Source organism: Lepidochelys kempii, chromosome 1 (assembly GCF_965140285.1).
Source record: "Lepidochelys kempii isolate rLepKem1 chromosome 1, rLepKem1.hap1, whole genome shotgun sequence".
Lineage (NCBI taxonomy): Eukaryota > Metazoa > Chordata > Testudines > Cheloniidae > Lepidochelys > Lepidochelys kempii.
This window is the reverse complement of record NC_136380.1, coordinates 163,877,967-163,891,882: the sequence shown is the minus strand read 5'-3', so window position 1 is coordinate 163,891,882 and position 13,916 is coordinate 163,877,967.

Genomic DNA, 13,916 nt, shown 5'->3' with positions numbered 1-13,916 from the left:
TAACAGTAAGTATAAATGGCCAGATCCTGAGTTAATGTAAATAGGATTAGCTCCATTGACTTCAAAGGAACCATACCATTTTACACCAGCTGAGGAACTGGCCTAAAAATTTCAGCAGAGGCAATGACAGGTTAAAGTCACAGGTCTGCTCTCAGACTAGTGTAAATCCAGAAAAACTTCCCTGATGCCAGTAGAGTAGCTCTGGATTTACACTGGTGTCAATGAAAACAGAATTTGACCAACAGGCCTTGTTTCTCTGATCACTTGTCTTATACCTTCAGTGAAGCTACTCCCAAATTACACCAGTGAAAGGAAAATCAAGAACTTAGCCCGGAAATGTTCTGAAAGTGCTGAAAGGCAGCTTTATAGACAAGAGACCCAATTCACCACCATTCTCATACCAGTGTACCTGCATTGATTTCAGTGAGCTTATATTAGCATAAAACTGGAGTAACTCAGTGGTGAATGAGGCCCCAGGAATCGGTAAGAAATAATAGGTTTGGAATCAAGGATGCCTGCAAGATTTACCGGGCTGAGAACAAACACCTGGTTTAGGAGGGTGATACAGACACAAAGGAACAGATCATAAGACACCATAAATCAAAGCAGCTCTATTGACTTATGCTGATTTACACCAGCTCAGGATCTGGCTTAGCATAAATAAAACTTGTATTTTATATCTATCAGGAGAACTTCAGTCTTTTGAAACATTCACTAGTAAGGAGTTATGACAGAGCTAGAAGGTGGCAGTATCAGAGAGAGATTTGGGAAAGAGAATGACTGAAGTGAGCCAAAAGAGACATAGAGGGGTGTCATCTGAATAGAAATGACCCTATTAAAAGTTGTTTTTGAAAATAATAGTTACAATATTCCCATGAATTTTCCATAAGGCAGTGTGAAGGCTCGTGTGATATTGACATACCAATGAGCATCTCAGAAGCCAAACTCCATAGTTCCAACCTTAACATGTTTAACCCTTCTTCCAGGTGGTGAACAGCAGCAGTCAGGCTTGGGCTCAACATATCTAGAGTCCCTCTTGACAAATAAGTAAACTTGCTCAAGCCCTCACCCATAAACCCATAACACACAAAACTTCCCCACTCACAAGCATTCCAAGGCTATGTACAAACTAGGGTATCTTTATTAGGGGCAAAAGAACACAGTGACCCTTGGGAAAATGCAGCAACAGAATATATATGCAAATAAAGAGTAACCCTCCGTTAGTAGTAACTCTGGCAGTAGTCTGTCTAACTCCCTTCCCACCTTCTGGTGAGACTGTCCCACAGATAATAGCCCCTTGACTGCACCACCTCACCCATCCAGTGATCAGTGAACAGCTGTAGTTCAAGTGTCCCTTTGCAGATCTGTCTCCAGTCCCACGAGAATGGCTTGCTTGGTCCCATTTGCAGATGCCACCACCTAACTCAGCTTAGAGATTCAGCTTTCTTAAGGGACTTGGTAGATGGCTCCTCACCAGAGTCCACTTAGCTCTACTGTGACTTTGTCACCTCTCACAACAAAGTCTGTAGGGTCATCAAGTCTTCTGCATCATCTCTTGCACTGAAATCCCCAGGGGAGAGAAACCAACATCACTTAAGACCCTTGAGTTGAATCCTGGCTGATTAAAAATTGATTCTGTGACCAGGCAAGGCCTCTTTGAGCCCCTCCAGGAGGCCAGTGCCCCCAAAATCCAAGTTCATGTACAGTTATGGTGATTCCCCAGGTATTACTAGAGGAATTGTGGGTAGGTAACCTATACAAATGAAGATGTTTATGGCAGAACTTTTTGCTTTTCATCAATAGAGGGAGCTGAAAGCTCTTTCCCCTTTCTCTGGGGCTTTTGGCCATAAGGCTTACACATGAAAATCTGAGACACACCTACTGCCAGTGTTATATTCACTGTGTATTTGTTAATGTGGGGATTAGACTCCATCAGCACACACACACACATACAAAGCAGCTTTTCTCCTTTAAATTTTGCTTTCTTGGAGCACACAGTATGAGTAGCTGCTATTTCCCCCCTGTAGATTTAATAGATATGATGATATTGTATAAACAGAGTATGACAGGCTGACTATGGTCAGTCAATAAGTTAATGTTCCATGACCAAGGGATATGAGGGAGTTTTAGCTTTAGAGAAAACTCCACCCAGCCAGCCAGAATTACCTTCCCCAAGAAGATTGGGTAGGCCCTTTAGAAACCAAGCAACTTAATGGGTCAGGCAAATACTTGCAGAACAATCTGTTATCACTAATGCTGTGCCTAAGGCTTGGACATACTATATTATTTGTATTATTCTAGCACCTAGGAGTCCCATTCTTAAACCAGGACCCCATTTTGCCAGGACATTGTAAAAACACAGAACAAAAAGACAGTCCCTGGACCTAAAGGCTTACAATTCAAGTATAAGACAAGGGATAATAGATGGATACAGAGAGACAGATGGGGGAGTAACAGATGGGGGAGTAATGGAAACAATGAGACAATATTGGTCAGCATGACAGTCAGTTCTATCGGTGCAACAGCAACTTAACAATGTCAAGTTTGTTGTAGGCATCATGCAAAAGGAGAGTTTTAAGGAGGGTTTTAAGAGAGGAAAACAAAATAGCTTTGTGGATGTTTCAGGGGAGATCCTCCCACGTGGGAGGGGCAGCTAGAGAGAAAGCACAAAGGAAACTCTACGTAAGGTAGCTGTGACCCAGCTTGGGTGGGGGGAGAGGCTAGGCAGATCTGAGTTTGGGGAGAAAGGTGACCTCAGCTAATATGGTAATGAGCTCTAACACGTTGCACTTGAATAACAGGTTGTATGGGTGGGTGGCCTCACTTTCTCTTTCTGGACCGTGGGCTGGAACTCTCATAGTAGGAGTCAGAGCCGGACTTGCTTTTTGAACATGTAAGATTTTAGTTTCTTTTCTGTCACTAGGCTAAGAATACCTTATCTAGCTTAGCCTATGAGCAGTGTAAATCTAGAGGTGTTAAGCAAACAGGTTCTTTAGTTTTAAATCAATTTTGTCTGTTTTTAATAAATCTCAATTTAAGGAATTATTCCATTGGGTGGGAGTTTCACACACTTCCTCCCCAAGGAGCAAATAACCCTGTGAAAGGACAAATGCTATAGAGCAAAGGATTTTTAATGGGTCAGGTCTACACTAAAAAGTTAGATCGACCCAGGTATGTCGCTCAGGGGTGTGTTAACTTCAGTGATGGGAGAACCCCTCCCATTGCTGCAGTGAGTGTCTATACTGAAGAGCTTCAGCAATGCAGCCCACGTATCAACCAATGGGCATGGACAGAGTTGTCTTCTCCCGGTGAGGTATGTTGCCAGGGATGACACCCACAGGACCAAGGAGGAGATGTGAGTAGAAGGCAAGGAGGAAATGAGTTGAAGGGTGGGTTGCGTCACAATGGGTTTTGACAGCTGTAGATAAAAGTCAGTCTCTTAAAGGGGAACACTAAACCTGCCACAGCTGTTTCATTATAAATACCTTGAGCCATACTAGCTCTAGTTCTCCAATGGCTTGAACGTTGTGTAGTCATTTACACCTGTGCCAAATGAGTTCATTGCCACTTTATTATACTCACTTTGCCCAAGTGTTATTGACTGTACAAGGCGCAGGGCAGCAGAGAATCAGGCCCACAGTATGTTCTACTGTACATCAAACAGCTATACGTTAGATATTAAAATTAGGGAGCTTTTGCTTTGCCAACAGGTGGAAACAATCTTTCAAATCACTCATCAGCAATCTTTATTTTACTTTGTGGTTCATTATTTCAGGGACATTTTAAAGACCTCTTCCAGCAGCAGTTCTTCAGATGCAGAGTGTTCAGATTTGGAGCATAAACTCTTGTATGGAACTACTGCCATTCCCTTAGGAACACTTGCCTCAACTTGTCTGGTTTTGTTCTTTATTAGCTCTACGTCTTCGATCACTTTTTCTGGTGGAGGAGAAAAGCATGGTGCACTCAAAATGGACAGCATGCTAGTTTTCAGAAGGTGGAATCTTGCTGGGCACAAGAGAACACTGAAGTGGTACATAGCATGGTTTTCTAGCTTATTTTGTTTATTAAATTTGCCGTATACCTAGGCTTGGAAAAATCTGATTTCTAAATATATAATTTTGACAGATATCAATGTTTATTTTAAATATTTTTTTAATTTTTGTCAACTTAAATTTTCACAGTTGCACCAAAATATGAGTTTTAAGCATTTTTTTAAATTTTAATCTATTTAAATTTTCACAATTGCTGTAAATCATAGGGGTGGTCAAACAATGACTATTTAATAACAGTAGATGTTGAGATTCAAAAAGTTACAGCTTCATAACCATTACAACACAAATTTTTAACATCACATATCAAAATATACAAAGTAAATATCCTTAAATCAAACTCTATTAAGCTCTCAAGCAACATTATTCTTACTTTGCGCATCTGTACATTTATATGTAGATAGAAATATTTGTTCATCAGCTTGTGTGTGTACAGAGAAATAAACCTTTACTGATAAAAATTGAATCCTTCCAAGTTTATGTATGCCTTATTAAAGATTTGTCAGAATACATTAAACGAAGTAGGAGATTATAGAGGCATACAAATGTAAAATGGCTGAGTTTTCTTTTAAAAGGAATAGGTAAGGTAACATATGCCCATTCTTTCTTTTCTGTGATTACTGCAGATATTGCACAGTTACATCACTCATCAACAGAAGATACATTTATCCCTCTTGGGAAAAAAAGGAAAGGAACAATTCCTCTATAAAGCGTTATACAGTGTATGGGTTCTCAGTGTCATGCGGTTCATGGATTTGGTTGAGATTCTAGAACAACCTGTACAGCTTGTGAGCTGGGGATCAGGGGATTGTATGCAGCCAATAACCTATTTTTGCAATTTTATCCCCTTTTTTATTTTGAATTGGTAACTTGCATCCCAGCCCAAGTAAGGGACAGCACCTAGCTGTGCTTCCCTAGGAGCGGAGCAGTAAATAAATTCGGATTGAATCAAAATGTAGTCCCTGCTTCCGTGTATTCCATGAAAGAAGTAAGCTGCACTAGCCCTTATCTGGAGAAGCATATTTCCCCCTCTTTGCTGGCTCAAAGCACAACCTGCTGTCTGCCCCTGCCTGCCTACTCGTCACTCACCTGTATGAGAGGGACAATACCAGCTGTTCTCCCCTGACCTGCCACACAGGATCTGGTAGTGAGGTAGCCGATGCAGAGGTATAAATGGTAATTCTTATACCCAATTTCTGCCTTGTGTAACTGTACAGTGAGGCTCATGATTGAGCCCTGTGTAAGAGATTGAGCTTAGTTCTAGTTGAGTACATGGAATCTCTTGGGAGAAGAGATTTCACTGGGATAAAAAATACATACAAAAGAGAATAACCAGAACATTTAAATAAGGATGTGTCTGCAGATCGAAGTTGTGTAGGTCAGCAGCACTGAGAAGATGGTAGGTAAGTGTGTCCTCAATAAAACCATTTTTGTTTGTTTTTCTAATCCTCCATATCTCTGATATTTTCCTTTCATTGTTTGTCAGTTTCCACTCTCTATTATATTTCTCTCTCCTCTCTGCTCATTTCTCTACTTCACTGCTTCTTTCTTGCACTTTACTTTTTTTTCCTGCCACTCCCATCACCTCTTTTCTTATTTCTCCTGCTGGTGCTTTCTCTGCTCAAGAATCCCCTCGTCCCTCTCTATTTTTCCTATTGATTCAGCTACACTGGAAATATCACAGGGAATATCACAGGGATACCTTGTTTTCCAAAATATTCTGTCACTGCTATTATTGAAATCAATAGCAAAGCTCCCATTCATGCCACTGGGAGCAGGACTGGATCCTAAATATTTGCTGAATGCCAGATGGTGGGATATTGAGAGTCCAGAGATGGTCTGTTTACATCAGACTTTTCAGGATCAAATGTGGGGCTCTAATTTAAAATAAAATCCATATGCTTTCCCCAAGATATTAGCTTTCATAGTAAAATAATCTGCATAGTTTATATAGCACAAAAATGCCCTTGTGATGATGTGGGAACGTATGTACAACTTATGAATTCTGACTGATTTTATGAAATTGCTGTGTCATTGAATGCCTAAATGCATGTGGAATCTGCCATCTGTCATCAGGGCTGTGTTACAGACAATGGAGAGTCATTAAACCTTGATGGTTGCCCATTCAGATGGGAGCACCTGAGGACAAATGTTGGCTGAAGTTAGGAGAACCAGTTTCCTCCAACTTTTCTGCAGGGTTAGGGTGTGAAGGAACAGAATTTCCTCAGAAGCCGAACAAAAAGATAAGGTGTTAGTGCTGGGTCTTAAAAACCATAAAGCCAGAGAGACTCAGGAGAAGACTCAGAAGAAGGATTCACTGAGTGAATAAAAGGCATAGGCGTTTGGAAGCAGAGGGAACATCTTTGATGGAGCGACCAGGCAAGGTCAAAGGAAGCTGGCTGATGGAGACGGAGGGAGCAGACTCCATGAATTGGAAGAGAAGCCTGATCTGGAGGAGTGAAGTTCCAGAGAGGGGACTTAGAACTCCAAAAAGACACTAGCCCAGTTCCTGAAGAACACTCCAAAGTGGTAAAGAAAGTGAGGGAGGAAATGGTATGTAGGTGTTTTGTTGTTGTGTGGATCTATATATTTCTTGTGCTATCTAAAGTAAAGAGTGATTGGTTTTGGAACCCTTTGCAAAGCATGTGTCTGTTTCCACTATAACATGTCCATGAAGAGGAGAACAGCAAGCCAGAGTGCGCACAAGGTGGAATGCTGGAAAAGGGTGTGCTAAGCTAGTATTGAGGAGTTTGGGGGAGCCATCACTAGCCACAAAGCTTAGGCAGTTGGACCGTGGGGTCATAGCTCTCACAAGGCAGTGCAAGACAAAGGAACTGTGCCCTGAGGGTGGGACTTCAAGGTTTTGTTCCAAATCAGAACAAAGATTTTTTGAAATGTTGGCATTTCCCATGGGATGGAAATGGGTGAGATATTCAATCTTAGCACAGTTTGCCATGGCAGTGCTAACTCTTCTATTCTATTTTATAATAGGGGTGAGTGAACCCAGTGGAGTGGTATAATCCTGTTTTTCACAGAACTAGTTTGAATTTGTGAACAATTTTATTCCCTGTAATTTAAATCCATGTTCTTCTAAAAAAATTTAAATGAATGACAAAACAAGAATCTGTTTTCCAGCTTAAAGGAAGTCTGCTCGATGAATTAGGGACAGAAGAACCCCCTGGATGCTAGGCTAGTGTAGTCAATACTCAACATGTGCCTTATATTTCATTTCTCATTCGGTCCTTTTTCTGTCTGCTCCTTCAAAGAAATAAAAAACTGTCTTTCTATTTATTTTTTCCTGGCTCTACTTGCCACCCTAAAGTGTCACTGAATTATTTTCTCTCTTTCTCGCCTTCTCTGTTCTTTTTCCATACAGGCTCCCCTACTCAGAATGGAAACCCAGTAATATTCCAAGTTCAAGCTGAACTTCCAAACCCACAGCATTTGAGTGGATTTGCAAATTCCTAGTTTTACACAAATCATAGGACAAATCCAGTCCTTCTTTACCTTAAGGTGACACCAATCAATAGACAGCAGAACTGGGGGAAGTTCTGGTATATGGGGCTTGGGGAAGATGCAGGAACACTGGTCTGGGGTTCTGCACCCCTTGCACACTGCAAAGTTGTGACCCAGGGGGACCTCAACCCAGCTGCAGTGAGATCATGATGGCCGTGAGGGGGACTTATAGGGAGGGTAAGCACTGTTGGTGGATCAATAACTGTGTGGTCAAAAGAAAAGGATTACTTGTGGCACCTTAGAGACTAACCAATTTATTTGAGCATGAGCTTTCGTGAGCTACAGCTCACTTCATCGGATGCATGCCGTGGAAACTGCAGCAGACTTTATTTATACACACATTTAAACACACCTGGTGGAGAGGGATCAGAAGCTATAGAATTTTGAGGCTACACTTTCAGCCTTAGTTCAGCTCTGGACCTGGAAGAAGGATTTTCTCCCTTTGACCATGGTGGAACCCACCTATACTAAGCCTGTTTACTCGGGATTGACACAAGTTCACAACCAGCAGGATTTGTCCAGTTGTGGTTTGTCAGTGATTCTCATTTCCCTCTGGAAGATCCTTCCATTTAACCCTCGCCCTCCCTCTCTTGAGACTCCTGTATTTTGTCAGTCAGTGCCACCTGTGGCATGGACATCTTTCCACTAGAAACTGAACTAAGACTTCCAATTCATTTTACATCAGCCATTGACCTACCTTTAGTTGATAATGATTTTCATACCAAAGTGACCTAGAGGCAAAAGACTCTATATCCAATTACCAATCCACTTTCTCCAGCGAGGCATACATTTCAATGCTTGCAGAAAGAAGAGCTTTGACAATTTTAGATTACCACGTGCAGTTTCACAAAATCCTGGTCTCTTTATCACATGCTGCATTTCAGCCTCCCGTCCCTTGATTTCAAAGCACATATCAAGGAAATGATCAGAAGTCAAGAAGATAGGCTTCAATTATTTCATTTTATGGAAGTTAAAAAGGTTCTTGTAAATGACTGATGCAAGTACTGGAAACCCGGTTAAAACAACTGGATAACAGATGGCAAAGGAAAGTGGTTTACAGGAAAGTGTTACAGAGTAGAAGATCATTTACAAGAAGCAATTATATAAACAGCCTTAGGCATCCAACATCCCATAAAAGGGTGGCTGGGGTGGAAGCACAACTTCAATTGTAGATTTTTGTGCTTGAACAAAAATAAAATCTTTAATGTTTAAAATTTTCCATTTCACTTCCCCCTCGCCCCTTCCCTGCATCTCCATTTCCCTGTCTTACAGAGAGCATTCGTATTTCACATTCTGTACAACTAACGGGGCTGGCTAGACAAGCATGCCATACAATAAAACCCCAACAAGAACATTTTTCCCCCACTCTATATGGGTCTTATTTCCCTTGGGGTTAAGGATCACTTAAAGACCAAGAAATATGATGCCTCACTTGTAAATGTAAATAGTACAGATGAAACCACTAGGGTAATGATATACTTTCTTTGGTATCATGATAGAGGGCAGCTGAGCTGCTTGGCTCAGATGTTTAGGGTAAAATATATTTTTCTGGTTTTCTTTTTACCGTTTAAAGCATTTTCCACCCCTCCAAGCTCGACCTTTTTGGATAGATAATGGTAATGCTATTTTCCTGCAGGATCTCTACAAAGTGTTGAGCTCATAAAATTATGACAAAGAGCAGTGAGTGCCATAGTCATTGTGGTCCTAAGATTCTTCTGTAAGAGAAACAAAAGATGTAACGTGATTATCAGTAAGAGTACCCTCTACATTCTTTTATTAATGAAACCTTGCAGCATGACAGAGACAGAACACTCACTGGAAATTTTTTGCACCCACAGAATTTGATTGAGTTCTGCAATGCTACTTCAAAATAACACCTGTCAGATCCTACAGTTAGACCTAGTATCACTGTAAGAAAAAACACAGCCTAACTGGCTAGTACTTCACACAGTGCTTTCATCTTCCCAACCATCCCCTAAACCAAAGCATAAGGCCCAGTAACTCCGTAGCTATGAAAGCAGTACTAACACTTTGAGGCCTTTTTCTTTCTACCGTCATGTTGTCATTCTGTCTGTCATATATGTATAGTATATGGGTACCTGATGCAGCATTAGTATAAACTCCTTGCATTTTGCTCCCATAGGGCCAGATTCACAGCCCCACTATTACTCAAATGGTCCACAGTGCCAGTTTAAGTAGCTTCTGGAAGATTCTTCCAGGCTGGAGGAATCCCCAGGTGGTGCAGAGATGCTGTGTAGAGGCTCCTTTGCTACTCTGCTCTAGGTTCCTACCCTCAGTGATATCCAGGGCAAGGGAGCATGGCCAAGGTGTCTCTTTGCCCTGGCAGTTCCCAGGTCCTGGAACAGCTTTTTAGAGACACAAGCAGATGAGGAAAGATTAGAACAGCCTCAGGGCTGGAGGCTAGCAATCAGGGGAGGGTAAAGGTAACATAAAATCACATTTGCCCCCAGTCTGCACCAAGCACATCTCAGACATAGTCCAGGATCAAGCTTACAGAGCTCTAAACCCTTAATAAATGCTCATATATAGTGGTGTTGGGCATAGTTTATAGTATATGGACCAGATTCTGATCTCATATACACCAGATTACATCCAGATTATTGATTTCAGTGGAATTCTTTGGCTTTACATTACTTTAACAAAAATTGGATGACTAACTGGAAAAAAATTATTTTGGGTCAAATGAAACATTAATTCAAAGATTTCACTTCAAAAATGTCAAACAAAATCTTTCAATTTTTTTCAGAATTTTGTTTTCAAACTGAATCAATTTGGCGAATTCAACACAAATTCACAAGATGTCTCAGTTGACCCAAATCTGCATTTTTTGACCAAAAAAAAAATCCTTCACCTAAAAAATGTCACCAAACTCTATAACACACAACATTTTTGGCTGTGAAGACTAGCCTTATTAAAAGGTCATCCACACGATGTAAATATTGAGGGACAGATTCACTGCCTGCTGCTGAAACATGGGCGGCAGACCCTTGAGGTGATGGAAAATGTGTCTGGGTGGCAAATCCACAGCTGCATGAGTCATATGCAGGCCCACACCACTGCGGGGGCCTCTGAGCCAGCTTGTCGAGCTTAGAGAATGGGACCAATTTTATAGACTGCACGTGCGATATATGCCACTGAACTGAAGCTCACTCTAGGGTGGAAAATGGCAGCCGCGTAATGGCACCCAACACTTAATTATTGGAGCTACCCGTAACCCCTGAAATTGTAAAGTGGATTTAAGTATGAAGAATTGAATTACTCAAGTTGAAATTTAATGAGGACATCAGAGTTAACAACCTGCCTCTTTTAAAAAGTGTGGTGGAATCTTTAAATGACTACAAGCGTTCAGAACCTTGGTACTATGTGTCGATTCGAATAGCACAGAGTACTCTATCACTATTAGAGGTGAGTGAATATTGTAAAAAGTATTTTGTGAATATTCTTTCCAATTTTAAAGCACATTTCTTTTAGTTTTGTTCACACTCCTTTTGGATGCACGTTCTGTGAATATCCTAGTGAATGAGATTACTGGTAGGAATTTTCACTGAAAAAATGAATTTTACAAGAACACTTGAGGAATACTTGCACGGAGTGAATTTCTAATTTGTGACCTGACATGGCCCCCTAGTCTGAATCTTGCCTTCATTATGTATCTGACAGAACCAAACGACAGTTTCCCTAGCACCTAATAGGCACCTCACTTGGAACTTCATAAATATCAACAAATGCTTAATATCAAACGTACAGCTCCTGAACTAGTAGGATGGGGAGTGCTAGATGCTCTGATTGCGACTGATATTGCAGGCCTCATAGGGTTGTGGGATGTTTAAATATTATCAGTTGGAGCCTCATTTAGTTGCATCCACAATTAATTGTGAGCACAAAATTTGACCCAGAGCATCAAACACCATTTTAAAAAATCAGACCACAATGAAAATGGTTATTATGTCTCAATGACAAATGTGCAGATTAAACAGGAAAAAATGTGTTTTCACTGCCAGACCTATCAGTGTGTGCATTATTATTATTTATATTGCAGTAGTACATAGAGATGTCAAACAAGGATGGGGGCCCAGTTGTGCTAAGCACTGTACAACACACATAAGCCAGACAATTCCTGCTTCACAGAGCTCAATCTAACATATATAATGATAGAATGCAACAAGTCAAGGAAACAAACCAAATAAAAGGAGGGCAGGTGAGAATACAAGATTACAGTAAAGTGAACATATTTTGCATGATAAAACAGATGTTCTGCATGCCATCTGCCCAGCTCTGCAAACTCAACCTGGGCTAGGAGGGACAAGCCAGGCTCCTTCCTTCTCACACATCACCACCAGCAATAAAAGACAAAATCTGTTCTCTCTGAAACCAAAGCAACCTTGTTGCCTGGCAGGGGTTCACACAGGTGTATCTCACCTGTTGCACAGGAAGGAACAGATTCCTGCCCTTTTTCTTATGTTTTTAGCTGGATAGCTCTGCAAACCTAGCAGGAGGGAAACACAGTACAAAATTATTTTTCCCACTTCCCACACCCCCTTTCTAGCAATTAAACAACCACTACAATAAAACATGTCACTAAGTTGTGCCAATTTCTCACCATATTCACTTGCTTGTATGCCATGGTCCTGACCCTTACCTATTTGTCCATTTTGTGCCTCTGAGGGTATGACTTCACTGCAGAGTTGACTCAAGCTCTGGCTTTGGTGTTGCCCCAAACTTTCCTCCTGTCTGCACACAAACCCCTCTCACCAATGTTTAATGGTCTTTTAAACCAGAGCTAGCTGCCTCAGCTGAGCGTATGGGTTAGAAGTTGGGCTTCACTTTGCCGCATACTGACAACCTTCCCAATTTGCAGTGAGGAGGCAGGCTAAAACACTCGAGTGCTGATAGTTCTCCAATGCCTTCCCACGATTCCCCCCACCTATGTGCCCACAAGGACAGAAAAGTTCTTCCACAATGCACTGGCAAAAAATCATAGAAAATCTCAGCTCATTGCAGCACAAAGAACCACAGGATGTCCCCAGAAGTCCTAGTACTTCATACAGGTGAGTACAGCATCAGCATGGACAGTAACTCCGTGACTCAGATATGGCTTTGCAGTGTAGATGCTCACACCCAGGCTAGGCTAGGCCAGCCTGGGTGCTCGTCACCTGAGTTAACTCTGCAGTGAAGACATTTCCTTAGAGTGTCAGGGCAGGGATCGTTTTTTCTGTTAGTACAGAACCCAGCACAATGGGACTCCATCTCCAGCTGGAGCTTTGGGGGGCACTACCATGATATAACTGTTTACTACCAAAGGTAGTAGATAAAACTCTGAATACAGATTATGTTCTCACTTATACTAATGTAAATCACATGTAACACCAATGAAGACCCAACGAACCAAGCCATTGAGTAAAAATATGCCCTTTTTGCAGTCACTTTTCTGAGTGATCCCCACACTTGGTGGCCCAGATCAGAATTATTATTGGAAACAATTTATCAGGAATGTCTTGTCTGTATTTTATTTTTAGATATAGGCCTGGTCAGGAATTCAGGATCTGAGCCCTCTAATATTTTTGAACCCATTTTATCTGTTTTGGATCAAACAATATCCAAACTTTGGCACAGGCCAATTTCCATTTCTGGTGTTCTGAAGTAGAAATTCCACCCTCCCCCTGCCAAATGCCCTGCCCCTTGAGATCCCCCTCACTGCTGCTGTTGTGGCATTTCCACTCACCACTGGTGCCTTTTGGGCAGGGGGTCCACAGGACAGGCCTTTAACCTCAGTCCAGTGGGTGTGAAGGGGCTGGTTCTATGGAGTCCTTGATTTTCTTGGAGTATTGAGTAGCCCCCTAATTCGTCTCCCTTTCTACATCCTACATCCTTGAGGCCATGTGGCAAGACCAGTCTCCTTCAGGCTACAAAGGGCTTGACAGAATCTTGTTAATGTGTCTAATCAATGCTTCTCCTTAAGCAAAAGGAGTTGCTTCGTCCCCATTTGGTTAGTCAGACATGTTCCAAAGCATGTTCCAAAGTAGCAAAGCAGTTCCATCCACCAGTTTACTGACAGCAGCTTGTTAAACCATCTGTCTTTGGTATAAAGGGCTTTTCTTTGTTTGTGTTTTAAATATAATAGGACAACAGCAAGAAGAGAGCCTGGCTACCGTATGATATAAAGCAGGTAACCAAATTTAGAACAGTTGTTCATGGTACAAGTATTTTTGGCAGCTTGTTCCTTGCAGTACAGATTCATAAGTGCAGCTGTTAACATTTTCTCACCCACCTACACAGTCAGGACAGCTAGTGGTTTGTTTAAAAAAAAAGGATGAATTGTATCCACTGGTG